Source organism: Ambystoma mexicanum, chromosome 7q, assembly GCF_040938575.1.
Source record: "Ambystoma mexicanum isolate Mex_15411 chromosome 7q, UKY_AmexF1_1, whole genome shotgun sequence".
In the NCBI taxonomy this organism is placed as follows: Eukaryota; Metazoa; Chordata; class Amphibia; order Caudata; family Ambystomatidae; genus Ambystoma; species Ambystoma mexicanum.
Window position 1 is genome coordinate 1,137,281,054 of NC_090941.1, and position 16,077 is coordinate 1,137,297,130.

The following is a 16,077-nucleotide window of genomic DNA, read 5'->3' on the forward strand; positions in this document are numbered from 1 at the left end:
ATTGCAGTTTTGAATTTCAGATGTCTTGAAACCTCATAGAAATACAGCTTCAAGCTTGTAAGTGCTTACCTTTTGAGGTTGAAGTTCTGTGAACTAAACAGCAACTTTGGAAGTGTATGTTATAATATTTAGGATGGATTGCATTTGAACATCAGGTGCTCACCTAACAGGAGTTCTTTCTATTTTTCTTTAGTTAGTAAGTGCTTCCATGTTAGGTGAGCAATTGTTGCAATATCTCCACTACAGAAAACCATCTCTCTATACTTTCAAAATCTTCACCAAGCAAGCTCAGAAAGAGCGGGAAAAATGTGGGAGGAGCTACTTAATGGTTTGGTGCCTTCAGGGCCTTTCAAGGGATAAAAAGGCGAGCACTTCTTCCACAGTGCCCATAACAGGAACAGCCTCAGACAAGAACAGGGATGCAGACCCATTGGCTGAACATTGCAGTTTTGAATTTCAGATGTCTTGAAACCTCATAGAAATACAGCTTCATGGTTATAAGTGCTTACCTTTTGAGGTTGAAGTTCTGTGAACTAACAGCAACTTTGGAAGTGTATGTTATAATATTTAGGATGGATTGCATTTGAACATCAGGTGCTGACCTAACAGGATTTCTTTCTATTTTTCTTTAGTTAGTAAGTGCTTCCATGTTAGGTGAGCAATTGTTGCAATATCCCCACTACAGAAAACCAAGTGCTTCTATGTTAGGTGAGCAATTGTTGCACTATCCCCACTACAGAAAACCATCTCTCTATACTTTCAAAATCTTCACCAAGCAAGCTCAGAAAGAGCGGGAAAAATGTGGGAGGAGCTACTTAATGGTTTGGTGCCTTCAGGGCCTTTCAAGGGATAAAAAGGCGAGCACTTCTTCCACAGTGCCCATACCAGGAACAGCCTCAGACAAGAACGGGGATGCAGACCCATTGGCTGAACATTGCAGTTTTGAATTTCAGATGTCTTGAAACCTCATAGAAATACAGCTTCATGGTTATAAGTGCTTACCTTTTGAGGTTGAAGTTGTGTGAACTAAACAGCAACTTTGGAAGTGTATGTTATAATATTTAGGATGGATTGCATTTGAACATCAGGTGCTCACCTAACAGGAGTTCTTTCTATTTTTCTTTAGTTAGTAAGTGCTTCCATGTTAGGTGAGCAATTGTTGCAATATCCCCACTACAGAAAACCATCTCTCTATACTTTCAAAATCTTCACCAAGCAAGCTCAGAAAAGAGCGGGACAAATGTGGGAGGAGCTACTTAATGGTTTGGTGCCTTGAGGGCCTTTCAAGGGATAAAAAGGTGGGCACTTCTTCCACAGTGCCCATAGCAGGAACGGCCTCGGATGAGAACAGTGATGCAGGCCAACTGGCTGAACATTGCAGTTTTGAAATTCAGATGTCTTGAAACCTCATAGAAATACAGCTTCAAGCTTGTAAGTGCTTACCTATTGAGGTTGAAGTTCTGTTAACTAAACAACAGCTCTGGAAGTGTATGTTATAATATTTAGAGAATAATTGCATTTGAGCATCAGGTGCTCACCTAACAGGAGTTCTTTCTATTTTTCTTTAGTTAGTAAGTGCTTCCATGTTAGGTGAGCAATTGTTGCAATATCTCTACTACAGAAAACCATCTCTCTATACTTTCAAAATCTTCACCAAGCAAGCTCAGAAAAGAGCGGGACAAATGTGGGAGGAGCTACTTAATGGTTTGGTGCCTTGAGGGCCTTTCAAGGGATAAAAAGGTGGGCACTTCTTCCACAGTGCCCATAGCAGGAACGGCCTCGGATGAGAACAGTGATGCAGGCCAACTGGCTGAACATTGCAGTTTTGAAATTCAGATGTCTTGAAACCTCATAGAAATACAGCTTCAAGCTTGTAAGTGCTTACCTATTGAGGTTGAAGTTCTGTTAACTAAACAACAGCTCTGGAAGTGTATGTTATAATATTTAGAGAATAATTGCATTTGAGCATCAGGTGCTCACCTAACAGGAGTTCTTTCTATTTTTCTTTAGTTAGTAAGTGCTTCCATGTTAGGTGAGCAATTGTTGCAATATCTCCACTACAGAAAACCATCTCTCTATACTTTCAAAATCTTCACCAAGCAAGCTCAGAAAAGAGCGGGAAAAATGTGGGAGGAGCTACTTAATGGTTTGGTGCCTTCAGGGCCTTTCAAGGGATAAAAAGGTGGGCACTTCTTCCACAGTGCCCATAGCAGGAACGGCCTCGGATGAGAACAGTGATGCAGGCCAACTGGCTGAACATTGCAGTTTTGAATTTCAGATGTCTTGAAACCTCATAGAAATACAGCTTCAAGCTTGTAAGTGCTTACCTATTGAGGTTGAAGTTCTGTTAACTAAACAACAGCTCTGGAAGTGTATGTTATAATATTTAGAGAATAATTGCATTTGAGCATCGGGTGCTCACCTAACAGGAGTTCTTTCTATTTTTCTTTAGTTAGTAAGTGCTTCCATGTTAGGTGAGCAATTGTTGCAATATCTCCACTACAGAAAACCATCTCTCTATACTTTCAAAATCTTCACCAAGCAAGCTCAGAAAAGAGCGGGAAAAATGTGGGAGGAGCTACTTAATGGTTTGGTGCCTTGAGGGCCTTTCAAGGGATAAAAAGGTGGGCACTTCTTCCACAGTGCCCATAGCAGGAACGGCCTCGGATGAGAACAGTGATGCAGGCCAACTGGCTGAACATTGCAGTTTTGAATTTCAGATGTCTTGAAACCTCATAGAAATACAGCTTCAAGCTTGTAAGTGCTTACCTATTGAGGTTGAAGTTCTGTTAACTAAACAACAGCTCTGGAAGTGTATGTTATAATATTTAGAGAATAATTGCATTTGAGCATCAGGTGCTCACCTAACAGGAGTTCTTTCTATTTTTCTTTAGTTGGTAAGTGCTTCCATGTTAGGTGAGCAATTGTTGCAATATCTCCACTGCAGAAAACCATCCATCTATACTTTCAAAATCTTCACCAAGCAAGCTCAGAAAAGAGCGGGAAAAATGTGGGAGGAGCTACTTAATGGTTTGGTGCCTTCAGGGCCTTTCAAGGGATAAAAAGATGGGCACTTCTTCCACAGTGCCCATAGCAGGAACGGCCTCGGATGAGAACAGTGATGCAGGCCAACTGGCTGAACATTGCAGTTTTGAATTTCAGATGTCTTGAAACCTCATAGAAATACAGCTTCAAGCTTGTAAGTGCTTACCTATTGAGGTTGAAGTTCTGTTAACTAAACAACAGCTCTGGAAGTGTATGTTATAATATTTAGAGAATAATTGCATTTGAGCATCAGGTGCTCACCTAACAGGAGTTCTTTCTATTTTTCTTTAGTTAGTAAGTGCTTCCATGTTAGGTGAGCAATTGTTGCAATATCTCCACTACAGAAAACCATCTCTCTATACTTTCAAAATCTTCACCAAGCAAGCTCAGAAAGAGCGGGAAAAATGTGGGAGGAGCTACTTAATGGTTTGGTGCCTTCAGGGCCTTTCAAGGGATAAAAAGGCGAGCACTTCTTCCACAGTGCCCATAACAGGAACAGCCTCAGACAAGAACAGGGATGCAGACCCATTGGCTGAACATTGCAGTTTTGAATTTCAGATGTCTTGAAACCTCATAGAAATACAGCTTCATGGTTATAAGTGCTTACCTTTTGAGGTTGAAGTTCTGTGAACTAAACAGCAACTTTGGAAGTGTATGTTATAATATTTAGGATGGATTGCATTTGAACATCAGGTGCTGACCTAACAGGATTTCTTTCTATTTTTCTTTAGTTAGTAAGTGCTTCCATGTTAGGTGAGCAATTGTTGCAATATCCCCACTACAGAAAACCAAGTGCTTCTATGTTAGGTGAGCAATTGTTGCACTATCCCCACTACAGAAAACCATCTCTCTATACTTTCAAAATCTTCACCAAGCAAGCTCAGAAAGAGCGGGAAAAATGTGGGAGGAGCTACTTAATGGTTTGGTGCCTTCAGGGCCTTTCAAGGGATAAAAAGGCGAGCACTTCTTCCACAGTGCCCATACCAGGAACAGCCTCAGACAAGAACGGGGATGCAGACCCATTGGCTGAACATTGCAGTTTTGAATTTCAGATGTCTTGAAACCTCATAGAAATACAGCTTCATGGTTATAAGTGCTTACCTTTTGAGGTTGAAGTTGTGTGAACTAAACAGCAACTTTGGAAGTGTATGTTATAATATTTAGGATGGATTGCATTTGAACATCAGGTGCTCACCTAACAGGAGTTCTTTCTATTTTTCTTTAGTTAGTAAGTGCTTCCATGTTAGGTGAGCAATTGTTGCAATATCCCCACTACAGAAAACCATCTCTCTATACTTTCAAAATCTTCACCAAGCAAGCTCAGAAAAGAGCGGGACAAATGTGGGAGGAGCTACTTAATGGTTTGGTGCCTTGAGGGCCTTTCAAGGGATAAAAAGGTGGGCACTTCTTCCACAGTGCCCATAGCAGGAACGGCCTCGGATGAGAACAGTGATGCAGGCCAACTGGCTGAACATTGCAGTTTTGAAATTCAGATGTCTTGAAACCTCATAGAAATACAGCTTCAAGCTTGTAAGTGCTTACCTATTGAGGTTGAAGTTCTGTTAACTAAACAACAGCTCTGGAAGTGTATGTTATAATATTTAGAGAATAATTGCATTTGAGCATCAGGTGCTCACCTAACAGGAGTTCTTTCTATTTTTCTTTAGTTAGTAAGTGCTTCCATGTTAGGTGAGCAATTGTTGCAATATCTCTACTACAGAAAACCATCTCTCTATACTTTCAAAATCTTCACCAAGCAAGCTCAGAAAAGAGCGGGACAAATGTGGGAGGAGCTACTTAATGGTTTGGTGCCTTGAGGGCCTTTCAAGGGATAAAAAGGTGGGCACTTCTTCCACAGTGCCCATAGCAGGAACGGCCTCGGATGAGAACAGTGATGCAGGCCAACTGGCTGAACATTGCAGTTTTGAAATTCAGATGTCTTGAAACCTCATAGAAATACAGCTTCAAGCTTGTAAGTGCTTACCTATTGAGGTTGAAGTTCTGTTAACTAAACAACAGCTCTGGAAGTGTATGTTATAATATTTAGAGAATAATTGCATTTGAGCATCAGGTGCTCACCTAACAGGAGTTCTTTCTATTTTTCTTTAGTTAGTAAGTGCTTCCATGTTAGGTGAGCAATTGTTGCAATATCTCCACTACAGAAAACCATCTCTCTATACTTTCAAAATCTTCACCAAGCAAGCTCAGAAAAGAGCGGGAAAAATGTGGGAGGAGCTACTTAATGGTTTGGTGCCTTCAGGGCCTTTCAAGGGATAAAAAGGTGGGCACTTCTTCCACAGTGCCCATAGCAGGAACGGCCTCGGATGAGAACAGTGATGCAGGCCAACTGGCTGAACATTGCAGTTTTGAATTTCAGATGTCTTGAAACCTCATAGAAATACAGCTTCAAGCTTGTAAGTGCTTACCTATTGAGGTTGAAGTTCTGTTAACTAAACAACAGCTCTGGAAGTGTATGTTATAATATTTAGAGAATAATTGCATTTGAGCATCGGGTGCTCACCTAACAGGAGTTCTTTCTATTTTTCTTTAGTTAGTAAGTGCTTCCATGTTAGGTGAGCAATTGTTGCAATATCTCCACTACAGAAAACCATCTCTCTATACTTTCAAAATCTTCACCAAGCAAGCTCAGAAAAGAGCGGGAAAAATGTGGGAGGAGCTACTTAATGGTTTGGTGCCTTCAGGGCCTTTCAAGGGATAAAAAGGCGAGCACTTCTTCCACAGTGCCCATAACAGTAACAGCCTCAGACAAGAACAGGGATGCAGACCCATTGGCTGAACATTGCAGTTTTGAATTTCAGATGTCTTGAAACCTCATAGAAATACAGCTTCATGGTTATAAGTGCTTACCTTTTGAGGTTGAAGTTCTGTGAACTAAACAGCAACTTTGGAAGTGTATGTTATAATATTTAGGATGGATTGCATTTGAACATCAGGTGCTCACCTAACAGGAGTTCTTTCTATTTTTCTTTAGTTAGTAAGTGCTTCCATGTTAGGTGAGCAATTGTTGCAATATCCCCACTACAGAAAACCATCTCTCTATACTTTCAAAATCTTCACCAAGCAAGCTCAGAAAAGAGCGGGAAAAATGTGGGAGGAGCTACTTAATGGTTTGGTGCCTTGAGGGCCTTTCAAGGGATAAAAAGGTGGGCACTTCTTCCACAGTGCCCATAGCAGGAACGGCCTCGGATGAGAACAGTGATGCAGGCCAACTGGCTGAACATTGCAGTTTTGAATTTCAGATGTCTTGAAACCTCATAGAAATACAGCTTCAAGCTTGTAAGTGCTTACCTATTGAGGTTGAAGTTCTGTTAACTAAACAACAGCTCTGGAAGTGTATGTTATAATATTTAGAGAATAATTGCATTTGCGCATCAGGTGCTCACCTAACAGGAGTTCTTTCTATTTTTCTTTAGTTAGTAAGTGCTTCCATGTTAGGTGAGCAATTGTTGCAATATCTCTACTACAGAAAACCATCTCTCTATACTTTCAAAATCTTCACCAAGCAAGCCCAGAAAAGAGCGGGAAAAATGTGGGAGGAGCTACTTAATGGTTTGGTGCCTTCAGGGCCTTTCAAGGGATAAAAAGGCGAGCACTTCTTCCACAGTGCCCATAACAGTAACAGCCTCAGACAAGAACAGGGATGCAGACCCATTGGCTGAACATTGCAGTTTTGAATTTCAGATGTCTTGAAACCTCATAGAAATACAGCTTCATGGTTATAAGTGCTTACCTTTTGAGGTTGAAGTTCTGTTAACTAAACAACAGCTCTGGAAGTGTATGTTATAATATTTAGAGAATAATTGCATTTGAACATCAGGTGCTCACCTAACAGGAGTTCTTTCTATTTTTCTTTAGTTAGTAAGTGCTTCCATGTTGGGTGAGCAATTGTTGCAATATCCCCACTACAGAAAACCATCTCTCTATACTTTCAAAATCTTCACCAAGCAAACTCAGAAAAGAGCGGGAAAAATGTGGGAGGAGCTACTTAATGGTTTGGTGCCTTGAGGGCCTTTCAAGGGATAAAAAGGTGGGCACTTCTTCCACAGGGCCCATAGCAGGAACGGCCTCAGATGAGAACAGTGATGCAGGCCAACTGGCTGAACATTGCAGTTTTGAATTTCAGATGTCTTGAAACCTCATAGAAATACAGCTTCAAGCTTGTAAGTGCTTACCTATTGAGGTTGAAGTTCTGTTAACTAAACAACAGCTCTGGAAGTGTATGTTATAATATTTAGAGAATAATTGCATTTGAGCATCAGGTGCTCACCTAACAGGAGTTCTTTCTATTTTTCTTTAGTTAGTAAGTGCTTCCATGTTAGGTGAGCAATTGTTGCAATATCTCTACTACAGAAAACCATCTCTCTATACTTTCAAAATCTTCACCAAGCAAGCTCAGAAAAGAGCGGGACAAATGTGGGAGGAGCTACTTAATGGTTTGGTGCCTTGAGGGCCTTTCAAGGGATAAAAAGGTGGGCACTTCTTCCACAGTGCCCATAGCAGGAACGGCCTCGGATGAGAACAGTGATGCAGGCCAACTGGCTGAACATTGCAGTTTTGAAATTCAGATGTCTTGAAACCTCATAGAAATACAGCTTCAAGCTTGTAAGTGCTTACCTATTGAGGTTGAAGTTCTGTTAACTAAACAACAGCTCTGGAAGTGTATGTTATAATATTTAGAGAATAATTGCATTTGAGCATCAGGTGCTCACCTAACAGGAGTTCTTTCTATTTTTCTTTAGTTAGTAAGTGCTTCCATGTTAGGTGAGCAATTGTTGCAATATCTCCACTACAGAAAACCATCTCTCTATACTTTCAAAATCTTCACCAAGCAAGCTCAGAAAAGAGCGGGAAAAATGTGGGAGGAGCTACTTAATGGTTTGGTGCCTTCAGGGCCTTTCAAGGGATAAAAAGGTGGGCACTTCTTCCACAGTGCCCATAGCAGGAACGGCCTCGGATGAGAACAGTGATGCAGGCCAACTGGCTGAACATTGCAGTTTTGAATTTCAGATGTCTTGAAACCTCATAGAAATACAGCTTCAAGCTTGTAAGTGCTTACCTATTGAGGTTGAAGTTCTGTTAACTAAACAACAGCTCTGGAAGTGTATGTTATAATATTTAGAGAATAATTGCATTTGAGCATCGGGTGCTCACCTAACAGGAGTTCTTTCTATTTTTCTTTAGTTAGTAAGTGCTTCCATGTTAGGTGAGCAATTGTTGCAATATCTCCACTACAGAAAACCATCTCTCTATACTTTCAAAATCTTCACCAAGCAAGCTCAGAAAAGAGCGGGAAAAATGTGGGAGGAGCTACTTAATGGTTTGGTGCCTTCAGGGCCTTTCAAGGGATAAAAAGGCGAGCACTTCTTCCACAGTGCCCATAACAGTAACAGCCTCAGACAAGAACAGGGATGCAGACCCATTGGCTGAACATTGCAGTTTTGAATTTCAGATGTCTTGAAACCTCATAGAAATACAGCTTCATGGTTATAAGTGCTTACCTTTTGAGGTTGAAGTTCTGTGAACTAAACAGCAACTTTGGAAGTGTATGTTATAATATTTAGGATGGATTGCATTTGAACATCAGGTGCTCACCTAACAGGAGTTCTTTCTATTTTTCTTTAGTTAGTAAGTGCTTCCATGTTAGGTGAGCAATTGTTGCAATATCCCCACTACAGAAAACCATCTCTCTATACTTTCAAAATCTTCACCAAGCAAGCTCAGAAAAGAGCGGGAAAAATGTGGGAGGAGCTACTTAATGGTTTGGTGCCTTGAGGGCCTTTCAAGGGATAAAAAGGTGGGCACTTCTTCCACAGTGCCCATAGCAGGAACGGCCTCGGATGAGAACAGTGATGCAGGCCAACTGGCTGAACATTGCAGTTTTGAATTTCAGATGTCTTGAAACCTCATAGAAATACAGCTTCAAGCTTGTAAGTGCTTACCTATTGAGGTTGAAGTTCTGTTAACTAAACAACAGCTCTGGAAGTGTATGTTATAATATTTAGAGAATAATTGCATTTGCGCATCAGGTGCTCACCTAACAGGAGTTCTTTCTATTTTTCTTTAGTTAGTAAGTGCTTCCATGTTAGGTGAGCAATTGTTGCAATATCTCTACTACAGAAAACCATCTCTCTATACTTTCAAAATCTTCACCAAGCAAGCCCAGAAAAGAGCGGGAAAAATGTGGGAGGAGCTACTTAATGGTTTGGTGCCTTCAGGGCCTTTCAAGGGATAAAAAGGCGAGCACTTCTTCCACAGTGCCCATAACAGTAACAGCCTCAGACAAGAACAGGGATGCAGACCCATTGGCTGAACATTGCAGTTTTGAATTTCAGATGTCTTGAAACCTCATAGAAATACAGCTTCATGGTTATAAGTGCTTACCTTTTGAGGTTGAAGTTCTGTTAACTAAACAACAGCTCTGGAAGTGTATGTTATAATATTTAGAGAATAATTGCATTTGAACATCAGGTGCTCACCTAACAGGAGTTCTTTCTATTTTTCTTTAGTTAGTAAGTGCTTCCATGTTAGGTGAGCAATTGTTGCAATATCCCCACTACAGAAAACCATCTCTCTATACTTTCAAAATCTTCACCAAGCAAGCTCAGAAAAGAGCGGGAAAATGTGGGAGGAGCTACTTAATGGTTTGGTGCCTTGAGGGCCTTTCAAGGGATAAAAAGGTGGGCACTTCTTCCACAGTGCCCATAGCAGGAACGGCCTCGGATGAGAACAGTGATGCAGGCCAACTGGCTGAACATTGCAGTTTTGAATTTCAGATGTCTTGAAACCTCATAGAAATACAGCTTCAAGCTTGTAAGTGCTTACCTATTGAGGTTGAAGTTCTGTTAACTAAACAACAGCTCTGGAAGTGTATGTTATAATATTTAGGATGGATTGCATTTGAACATCAGGTGCTCACCTAACAGGAGTTCTTTCTATTTTTCTTTAGTTAGTAAGTGCTTCCATGTTAGGTGAGCAATTGTTGCAATATCCCCACTACAGAAAACCATCTCTCTATACTTTCAAAATCTTCACCAAGCAAGCTCAGAAAAGGGCGGGAAAAATGTGGGAGGAGCTACTTAATGGTTTGGTGCCTTGAGGGCCTTTCAAGGGATAAAAAGGTGGGCACTTCTTCCACAGTGCCCATAGCAGGAACGGCCTCGGATGAGAACAGTGATGCAGGCCAACTGGCTGAACATTGCAGTTTTGAATTTCAGATGTCTTGAAACCTCATAGAAATACAGCTTCAAGCTTGTAAGTGCTTACCTATTGAGGTTGAAGTTCTGTTAACTAAACAACAGCTCTGGAAGTGTATGTTATAATATTTAGAGAATAATTGCATTTGCGCATCAGGTGCTCACCTAACAGGAGATCTTTCTATTTTTCTTTAGTTAGTAAGTGCTTCCATGTTAGGTGAGCAATTGTTGCAATATCTCTACTACAGAAAACCATCTCTCTATACTTTCAAAATCTTCACCAAGCAAGCTCAGAAAAGAGCGGGAAAAATGTGGGAGGAGCTACTTAATGGTTTGGTGCCTTCAGGGCCTTTCAAGGGATAAAAAGGTGGGCACTTCTTCCACAGTGCCCATAGCAGGAACGGCCTCGGATGAGAACAGTGATGCAGGCCAACTGGCTGAACATTGCAGTTTTGAATTTCAGATGTCTTGAAACCTCATAGAAATACAGCTTCAAGCTTGTAAGTGCTTACCTATTGAGGTTGAAGTTCTGTTAACTAAACAACAGCTCTGGAAGTGTATGTTATAATATTTAGAGAATAATTGCATTTGAGCATCAGGTGCTCACCTAACAGGAGTTCTTTCTATTTTTCTTTAGTTAGTAAGTGCTTCCGTGTTAGGTGAGCAATTGTTGCAATATCTCCACTACAGAATACCATCTCTCTATACTTTCAAAATCTTCACCAAGCAAGCTCAGGAAAGAGCGGGAAAAATGTGGGAGGAGCTACTTAATGGTTTGGTGCCTTCAGGGCCTTTCAAGGGATAAAAAGGCGAGCACTTCTTCCACAGTGCCCATAACAGTAACAGCCTCAGACAAGAACAGGGATGCAGACCCATTGGCTGAACATTGCAGTTTTGAATTTCAGATGTCTTGAAACCTCATAGAAATACAGCTTCATGGTTATAAGTGCTTACCTTTTGAGGTTGAAGTTCTGTGAACTAAACAGCAACTTTGGAAGTGTATGTTATAATATTTAGGATGGATTGCATTTGAGCATCAGGTGTTCACCTAACAGGAGTTCTTTCTATTTTTCTTTAGTTAGTAAGTGCTTCCATGTTAGGTGAGCAATTGTTGCAATATCTCTACTACAGAAAACCATCTCTCTATACTTTCAAAATCTTCACCAAGCAAGCTCAGAAAAGAGCGGGAAAAATGTGGGAGGAGCTACTTAATGGTTTGGTGCCTTCAGGGCCTTTCAAGGGATAAAAAGGTGGGCACTTCTTCCACAGTGCCCATAGCAGGAACGGCCTCGGATGAGAACAGTGATGCAGGCCAACTGGCTGAACATTGCAGTTTTGAATTTCAGATGTCTTGAAACCTCATAGAAATACAGCTTCAAGCTTGTAAGTGCTTACCTATTGAGGTTGAAGTTCTGTTAACTAAACAACAGTTCTGGAAGTGTATGTTATAATATTTAGAGAATAATTGCATTTGAGCATCGGGTGCTCACCTAACAGGAGTTCTTTCTATTTTTCTTTAGTTAGTAAGTGCTTCCATGTTAGGTGAGCAATTGTTGCAATATCTCCACTACAGAAAACCATCTCTCTATACTTTCAAAATCTTCACCAAGCAAGCTCAGAAAAGAGCGGGAAAAATGTGGGAGGAGCTACTTAATGGTTTGGTGCCTTCAGGGCCTTTCAAGGGATAAAAAGGCGAGCACTTCTTCCACAGTGCCCATAACAGTAACAGCCTCAGACAAGAACAGGGATGCAGACCCATTGGCTGAACATTGCAGTTTTGAATTTCAGATGTCTTGAAACCTCATAGAAATACAGCTTCATGGTTATAAGTGCTTACCTTTTGAGGTTGAAGTTCTGTGAACTAAACAGCAACTTTGGAAGTGTATGTTATAATATTTAGGATGGATTGCATTTGAACATCAGGTGCTCACCTAACAGGAGTTCTTTCTATTTTTCTTTAGTTAGTAAGTGCTTCCATGTTAGGTGAGCAATTGTTGCAATATCCCCACTACAGAAAACCATCTCTCTATACTTTCAAAATCTTCACCAAGCAAGCTCAGAAAAGAGCGGGAAAAATGTGGGAGGAGCTACTTAATGGTTTGGTGCCTTGAGGGCCTTTCAAGGGATAAAAAGGTGGGCACTTCTTCCACAGTGCCCATAGCAGGAACGGCCTCGGATGAGAACAGTGATGCAGGCCAACTGGCTGAACATTGCAGTTTTGAATTTCAGATGTCTTGAAACCTCATAGAAATACAGCTTCAAGCTTGTAAGTGCTTACCTATTGAGGTTGAAGTTCTGTTAACTAAACAACAGCTCTGGAAGTGTATGTTATAATATTTAGAGAATAATTGCATTTGCGCATCAGGTGCTCACCTAACAGGAGTTCTTTCTATTTTTCTTTAGTTAGTAAGTGCTTCCATGTTAGGTGAGCAATTGTAGCAATATCTCTACTACAGAAAACCATCTCTCTATACTTTCAAAATCTTCACCAAGCAAGCTCAGAAAAGAGCGGGAAAAATGTGGGAGGAGCTACTTAATGGTTTGGTGCCTTCAGGGCCTTTCAAGGGATAAAAAGGCGAGCACTTCTTCCACAGTGCCCATAACAGTAACAGCCTCAGACAAGAACAGGGATGCAGACCCATTGGCTGAACATTGCAGTTTTGAATTTCAGATGTCTTGAAACCTCATAGAAATACAGCTTCATGGTTATAAGTGCTTACCTTTTGAGGTTGAAGTTCTGTTAACTAAACAACAGCTCTGGAAGTGTATGTTATAATATTTAGAGAATAATTGCATTTGAACATCAGGTGCTCACCTAACAGGAGTTCTTTCTATTTTTCTTTAGTTAGTAAGTGCTTCCATGTTGGGTGAGCAATTGTTGCAATATCCCCTCTACAGAAAACCATCTCTCTATACTTTCAAAATCTTCACCAAGCAAGCTCAGAAAAGAGCGGGAAAAATGTGGGAGGAGCTACTTAATGGTTTGGTGCCTTGAGGGCCTTTCAAGGGATAAAAAGGTGGGCACTTCTTCCACAGGGCCCATAGCAGGAACGGCCTCAGATGAGAACAGTGATGCAGGCCAACTGGCTGAACATTGCAGTTTTGAATTTCAGATGTCTTGAAACCTCATAGAAATACAGCTTCAAGCTTGTAAGTGCTTACCTATTGAGGTTGAAGTTCTGTTAACTAAACAACAGCTCTGGAAGTGTATGTTATAATATTTAGAGAATAATTGCATTTGAGCATCAGGTGCTCACCTAACAGGAGTTCTTTCTATTTTTCTTTAGTTAGTAAGTGCTTCCATGTTAGGTGAGCAATTGTTTCAATATCTCCACTGCAGAAAACCATCCCTCTATACTTTCAAAATCTTCACCAAGCAAGCTCAGAAAAGAGCGGGAAAAATGTGGGAGGAGCTACTTAATGGTTTGGTGCCTTCAGGGCCTTTCAAGGGATAAAAAGGCGAGCACTTATTCCACAGTGCCCATACCAGAAACAGCCTCTGACAAGAACAGGGATGCAGACCCTTTGGCTGAACATTGCAGTTTTGAATTTCAGATGCCTTGAAATCTCATAGAAATACAGCTTCAAGCTTGTAAGTGCTTACCTTTTGAGTTTGAAGTTCTGTGAAATAAACAACAACTCTGGAAGTACATGGTATAATATTTAGGGATGGATTGCATTTGAGCATCAGGTGTTCACCTAACAGGAGTTCTTTCTATTTGTCTTTAGTTAGTAAGTGCTTCCATGTTAGGTGAGCAATTGTTGCAATATCCCCACTACAGAAAACCATCTCTCTATACTTTCAAAATCTTCACCAAGCAAGCTCAGAAAAGAGCGGGAAAATGTGGGAGGAGCTACTTAATGGTTTGGTGCCTTGAGGGCCTTTCAAGGGATAAAAAGGTGGGCACTTCTTCCACAGTGCCCATAGCAGGAACGGCCTCGGATGAGAACAGTGATGCAGGCCAACTGGCTGAACATTGCAGTTTTGAATTTCAGATGTCTTGAAACCTCATAGAAATACAGCTTCAAGCTTGTAAGTGCTTACCTATTGAGGTTGAAGTTCTGTTAACTAAACAACAGCTCTGGAAGTGTATGTTATAATATTTAGGATGGATTGCATTTGAACATCAGGTGCTCACCTAACAGGAGTTCTTTCTATTTTTCTTTAGTTAGTAAGTGCTTCCATGTTAGGTGAGCAATTGTTGCAATATCCCCACTACAGAAAACCATCTCTCTATACTTTCAAAATCTTCACCAAGCAAGCTCAGAAAAGAGCGGGAAAAATGTGGGAGGAGCTACTTAATGGTTTGGTGCCTTGAGGGCCTTTCAAGGGATAAAAAGGTGGGCCCTTCTCCACAGTGCCCATAGCAGGAACGGCCTCGGATGAGAACAGTGATGCAGGCCAACTGGCTGAACATTGCAGTTTTGAATTTCAGATGTCTTGAAACCTCATAGAAATACAGCTTCAAGCTTGTAAGTGCTTACCTATTGAGGTTGAAGTTCTGTTAACTAAACAACAGCTCTGGAAGTGTATGTTATAATATTTAGAGAATAATTGCATTTGAGCATCAGGTGCTCACCTAACAGGAGTTCTTTCTATTTTTCTTTAGTTAGTAAGTGCTTCCATGTTAGGTGAGCAATTGTTGCAATATCTCCACTACAGAAAACCATCTCTCTATACTTTCAAAATCTTCACCAAGCAAGCTCAGAAAAGAGCGGGAAAAATGTGGGAGGAGCTACTTAATGGTTTGGTGCCTTCAGGGCCTTTCAAGGGATAAAAAGGTGGGCACTTCTTCCACAGTGCCCATAGCAGGAACGGCCTCGGATGAGAACAGTGATGCAGGCCAACTGGCTGAACATTGCAGTTTTGAATTTCAGATGTCTTGAAACCTCATAGAAATACAGCTTCAAGCTTGTAAGTGCTTACCTATTGAGGTTGAAGTTCTGTTAACTAAACAACAGCTCTGGAAGTGTATGTTATAATATTTAGAGAATAATTGCATTTGAGCATCAGGTGCTCACCTAACAGGAGTTCTTTCTATTTTTCTTTAGTTAGTAAGTGCTTCCATGTTAGGTGAGCAATTGTTGCAATATCTCCACTACAGAAAACCATCTCTCTATACTTTCAAAATCTTCACCAAGCAAGCTCAGAAAAGAGCGGGAAAAATGTGGGAGGAGCTACTTAATGGTTTGGTGCCTTCAGGGCCTTTCAAGGGATAAAAAGGCGAGCACTTCTTCCACAGTGCCCATAACAGTAACAGCCTCAGACAAGAACAGGGATGCAGACCCATTGGCTGAACATTGCAGTTTTGAATTTCAGATGTCTTGAAACCTCATAGAAATACAGCTTCATGGTTATAAGTGCTTACCTTTTGAGGTTGAAGTTCTGTGAACTAAACAGCAACTTTGGAAGTGTATGTTATAATATTTAGGATGGATTGCATTTGAACATCAGGTGCTCACCTAACAGGAGTTCTTTCTATTTTTCTTTAGTTAGTAAGTGCTTCCATGTTGGGTGAGCAATTGTTGCAATATCCCCACTACAGAAAACCATCTCTCTATACTTTCAAAATCTTCACCAAGCAAGCTCAGAAAAGAGCGGGAAAAATGTGGGAGGAGCTACTTAATGGTTTGGTGCCTTGAGGGCCTTTCAAGGGATAAAAAGGTGGGCACTTCTTCCACAGTGCCCATAGCAGGAACGGCCTCAGATGAGAACAGTGATGCAGGCCAACTGGCTGAACATTGCAGTTTTGAATTTCAGATGTCTTGAAACCTCATAGAAATACAGCTTCAAGCTTGTAAGTGCTTACCTATTGAG